This window comes from Charadrius vociferus, unplaced genomic scaffold (genome assembly GCF_000708025.1).
Source record: "Charadrius vociferus isolate BGI_N301 unplaced genomic scaffold, ASM70802v2 scaffold532, whole genome shotgun sequence".
NCBI classification, from domain to species: Eukaryota; Metazoa; Chordata; class Aves; order Charadriiformes; family Charadriidae; genus Charadrius; species Charadrius vociferus.
In genome coordinates this window covers 156,056-161,716 of record NW_009647271.1, presented here as the reverse complement: position 1 = coordinate 161,716, position 5,661 = coordinate 156,056, and positions in this window count along the sequence as shown.

The window sequence follows — 5,661 nt, the reverse complement described above, 5'->3', positions numbered from 1 at the left end:
CGATCTGAGCCTTTAGGCTGCCCAACCTTCTTATTTTCTAGCTGGTTTCTTCAAAGGGCATTTCATTGTGAGAGGGGAGAGACCAACTCACCTCTGCACAGTGCCTCTGCGGGGACTCAGGACACTCGGCATCATGGTTTCTCCTGGGTGACCCCAGGGGTGTTGGTCAGCAGGGCACGGGATTTTCACAGTCCCGGGGTCTGTGTGAGCCCCGGGGCCACTGCAGGGCAGCGGCTGCCCACCCAGGAGCTCGGTCCCTGGGGCTGGGTGTGGACTGGGGCCACGTCCCAGAGAGGGCTTTTCGGGGCAGGAGGAGGGGGCTGTGGACTGTGAGAGGCACCAGAAACACCTGGTCCCGGGCAACGGCATCAGCTGGGCTGGTTTTGAGGCTGGGCAGAGCTCAGCCTGCGGGCAGGACCTCGGGCAAATCCTGTCCCTCCCCAGTCCAAGCTGTCTCCCAGCCCACTCATGGCCTCTGTGAAGGCCCTTTGGCCATATGCAGAGAGCCCACACGGCGTGTTACGGGGCTGCCCGCAGGCGGTGGTGGCAATGGAGAGGTGTGAAGCAGAGGTTACACCTCAACCGTTCCTCCTCCTTCTCCACTACCGTGCAGTGACTGCCCATCTCCGGGATCGGTCTTGCACAGGACTGCTGGGTCTGTGCATCAACACCTCCTCCTCCTCCTCCTTGCCTGAGACCCTCCAACACGTCCTCAGCAAGGATGGTCCCCAGCAGGTCAGGGGCAGCCGAGCTGCAGGCATTGCCAGCGCGGGGGCGGCTGCTCAGACTTGCCAAGTGCCGTTTATCTCCAGCAGCTCCCTCAAAGGCGAAGCGATGCCGGGGCCGATAGGAAACCGCTGAGCGAGCAGGGGAAGGGCGCAGGACAGGTAACGCCGTGCCGTGACTCAGCCCTGGGCTCCATCCCTTTGATTTTCCACCCAGGCAGCCCAGCAGAGCACAGGGCAGCTACTCCTGATTTGGGATAAGGGCAGGAGTCGGCCGCGAGGTCCCATCCCAGGGATGAAAAGGGGTTTGGCTCCTATACCAGCGGGTCTGTTCCCCACCACCACTGTTCATACCACTCCGCATCCTCCATCCCCCATGGACACTGAGCCAGCGAGGCGCCACTGGTCCCTCTCCAGCCCAGACCAGGACTGGAGCTGAACCACGCTGTAAAACACACACACAGCTATTTGCCTTTAAGGGCCTTTCAGGTTTCTGCCCTTTACCCACTCAACCTGCAGTTATTACCAGGAAACACAACTCCTTCAAGCAGCAGAAGTCAGATTTTCAGCCAACATACAGCAACATCCCCCAGAGCAGCCTTCTCCGGAGCTGCACTGCTTTACACCCGCTCACCATGTGGCCCCTAGACCCGTATTTCTTGCGGGCAGAGGAGCTCTGCACTGCAGCTCCGCAGCTTAAAAATATTTAAGGGACTTCTTCAGCGCTGGGAAGGAAAGAGCTGATGGCTGAGAGTTGGCGCCTGGGGAAGGGCACAAGCGATGCAGAATGGTCCTCCCGCCGAGGAGTTCCCAGCAAGCACATGGTGCCGATGCTGGAGAGCTCATGGCCATGGGATGAGAGGTCGGCAGAGCTGGAGGATGCTCGGACGCATTCCAGGTCCGCATCCCAACAAGCTGCAGAGCATGCGTGCATGAGAGGCAGAGATTTCTGATTAAAGCCAGTCTTTTCACGCCACCGCAGCCTGGGATATCAGATGGGTTTGAATAGAACCAGAGAGCCGAAACTCCAGAGGCTGCTTTGGCAGGCGTAACAAATGTATGCTACACACACAAAACGGTGTTAAGCTGGAGTTATGGAGGAGCTCAGATATCAGTAGTTTGGGGTGAATAATATTACGAGGTCATTGCTATTAACCTAAACGCAAATGTTATAAATCCAGGAAATTTGGAGCCGAGGTTAAGCGTCAGGGAATTTCAGGCATGTCAGGAATGCAGAGATCAGGCACAAAACACCTGTAGTGAAACCAGGGAGGGGAGAAATAAAACATGTCGTTAAAAGGGGGTTATATCTAATCCAGCCACAATGGGCGTATCATTCCCCCGTGTCACTGCGGAGCAAAGCACCTCCGGCAATGCAGAGAAAAGGGTATACGACTGTGAATTAACCAATGCACTTGCACACAGTTCCCTGCATGGTTTCGTGTGGTCCCGCCTGCCTGCACATGTGCGGGTTTTGGTTATTCTTAAGCGGGAGTGAGGATGTTTTAGAAAACCAGAGACCCAGGGGACCAAAAAGAGGGGAAATCTCATTTTTGCACCTATGAAAGAAAGGATGGAAACGTGAACTAAGGTGGCAGATAGCCAGAGATGGGTGCTCTGAGCCACAGAGTGGCCGGGGTGGCAGCGGGACGACCACCCTGCTGGGACCAAACCACATGGCTTCAGAGCGGCCGGACCCGTACCCCTTCCCACGTACCTTTCAGCCAGGGACGCTGCCCACCACAGGGATGAGCGTTTCTGCCGCAGGGACACAACTGATCATGGCAGCGTTGGCAAAACGGGGACCAGCCCAGTAAAAGCCAGTGAGAACTGGGGCCAAGCAGCCCATGTTGGAGAGACTGGAGATGTCGCACGGGGCTGGCGGGGCACAGGAGCTGCCAACTGCGGGCGCTGCGCTGACGGGGCAGGGGGAGCGTGGGGGTACGCAGCCAGGCTGGTGTCCGGCCTCCAGGGACACGGGGGAGCCAACGGGCTGCGGTGAGGCCACAGAAAAGCGTGGCTCTGCTGCCGGACTTCTGCTGAGCTGTTTTGGGGGGGGCATTACTGACGTGCATTGGGACCCCCAGAAGGGATGCCAGGGAGGAAAGGGCTCAGTCCAGACTGAACGTGCCACATCAGCCCGCTCGGGACAGCAGCTCCCCAGTGCCGGCGGGGAATGCCACCAGCCACAGCGCGTCCGCAAAGGGGCTTCGCTGCAGGATACCTCCCCGCTTCCAGCTGTCACCCACTGTTTGCATCCAGTCCTTGCCACCAGCGGAGCACCCCACGAAGCCTCTGGACTTGCAATTAATCCCTGGTGACAGTTTGCTCCCTGGATGTAGGAGCGTTAACCCCTGCGGCGCTGGCGGCACCGTGACGGCTCGGTGGGTGGGTGGGAGAGAGGGGGAGGGTTAAGCCAGCAGAGCCGCACAGCAATTAATCAGATCGGAATCCAGTTTAATTGCAGGTTGCCTGCGATCCTTGATGCCTGCGCTTACAAAGTGATGGAAAATGACAAATATTTATCCCCGCTCTGGCAGCGGCCCTTTATCTTCCCACACTGTCATCAGGCTTTTCCAGCCCAGCTTTCAGGAGGGAAGAGTGTAAGCAGATACTATATAAGGGTAAAAGCTGGTTTGGGCAGCTGTCAGCTTTTGCATTCGCAGCATTCCTGGGAGGAGAGGCTGGGGGAGGAGGCGCGAGACACCAAGGTAGCTCATGGGCACCCAGGTGCTGCCCAAAGGGCTTCCTGGGGTCCCCACTGCCCGTGGTCCCCACTGCCTGGGAGGAGGAGGTGCCCGGTCCAGGCAGCACGGCCAAGCGGGCATCTTTGGTGGGGCACAAAAAGAGGGGGAGTACGCGCTCCCTCACTTTGGGAGATCTGCCCACACCCTGTGTTCGGTGTGGGATAACCTGCAGTTATCCTTGAGCTAGAGAAAGCTTTTCTTGCTGTCGCACAGAGATGGGGAGCAGTGAATTGTGCTGCTGCGTTGCCCTCACAACCCTGCAGCCCCCGCACCGCGCACGCCGGGAGCACAGGGGAAGGCAGAGAAAAACGCCTTCGGGAGGGCACGGGCAGGGGAAAGCAGGGCAGGGGAGCAGCTGTGGCAGCCACACGGGCATGCGCTGCTTCAGACGCAGTGACACTGTGGCCACGGGCTCTAACAGAGGGCTGAGCCCTCAACAAATAAACCAGGATTTCTCCCAGAGGAGTTGCAGCGCTGCGAAGAGATGCAGTTGCCGTCTGTTCCCGCGGCGTGCCCCGGGGGGCCACGGGGCTTCTTTACGCCCCATCTCCCAGAGCCCCGTGTCCCCGTGGTGCCGAGCCCAGGAGCCCCCATTTGAAGGCAGAGGGCGAAGCGGGAACCCAGACTGCTGCCGTTCCCCAGCTCTCCTAAAAATCGGCTTGGTTTCTCCCTACCTCCCTAAAGCTCAGGTGGTGGAGGGGCCATGCCCTGACCCCTCTGCAAAGTGGTCACCCTCCACGCTTCTCCCGGCACTTTGGAAAACTTGGGCTGGGAATGCAGAGCTATGAAACCATCTTCCACTGAACAGGACCCACTTGGCCTCAGCTCGTTTGTGGCTACACCAGGCTTTCCAGAAAAGGGTTGTTTCCTTCCCTAAAAAAAAAAAAAAAAGAAAGAGAGGAAGAATTAAAATCTCTCCCTCCACCAGATGCCTCCAAGCAAGCACATTTTTAAATATTAGAAACAAATAAATCGCATCCTGCCTCGTTAGGTGTTGAGGGGTCTTTTGGCTACGAGAGAGCTCATCAGCCTTTCGCTGTTTAGGGATTACCTCGCTACCGCGGGTTGCCATATTACCCTGAACGGGTTTGTCTCCCAGACATCCTGCAATATCTTAACTCCCGTCAAGCGCTGCCTTTCTTTCCTCCGCAGCGCTCGGGGTTTGGACAGCCGCCAGCGTCCTCTTTAAACGTTACCAGAAGGGCTGGCAGGGATTCAGCCCTAACTCATTACAGGACCTGCGAACGTTCGGCTGGGGGTGAGCGCTGGCCTCTTTTGGGACCCTGACAAAAGATTTAAACGGAAAGAGGAGGAAGGAGGGGAAAGAGCCCTATGAAAAAATAAAATTCCTGACAAGGATGTGTATATTACTCCCCCCCTCCATTGGCTGCATCTCCTGTTGCACATCGATAGCCCCGTCCCCTGCAGCATGGGCTGCCGCCGTTGAAAACGGCTCTGGTAATTGCAGGGACGTGCTGATGACATGGTTATCCCATGCGTGCTCAAGCTGGGGATGGTGGCGGCTTTACACACCCTGAAATAGTGGCCTTGCTTCCCCTCTTTCCCCCCAGGGTTGCTCCATCCCCCCAGCTCATGCAGCAGGGTTAAGGGTGTCCCCTGGGTGCGGTGGCCCCGGTATTTCTTGCTGGGGACTCTTCATTTTTCTGCTGCAGGGCTGAAATTAGGGAATTTCCTTCAACTTGAAGCTCTGCTCACCTCCTCTGTGCTCTTCCATCCCCTTTGGTGGTGTTTGCACGGTGCAAAACCATCATCGCTCAGCACGATTTAAACACAGGCCCTGTATAAGCGCTCCCCCTCTGTGCTTATTTCTACGTGATTTTACATTGAAAAATCCCTCGGCTCTCTGCCCTGGAGGCACAGCAGCACCTGCAGAGGTTGTTCAAGTAGAAAACAATGAAAAAAAAGGGGTATTTTATTTTTACAGAATCAGGTTGAGTTTCCACCCAGTGCTGAGCACTGTTTGTGATTGAATGACAACATACGTATAATAAAATTACAACTAAGAAATAATAAATAAATAAACTAGTGACAAAAAATTAAGAGAGGAGGATTCGTTTGAGGCTCTTTAAACCCCAGGGTGTAAACGCACACGGAGGAAGGAAGTCTCTGTTAAATATTCAACACCAAGATCCTTCAGCGGAGGGGGGGGGGAGGGATGAGGGGGTTTG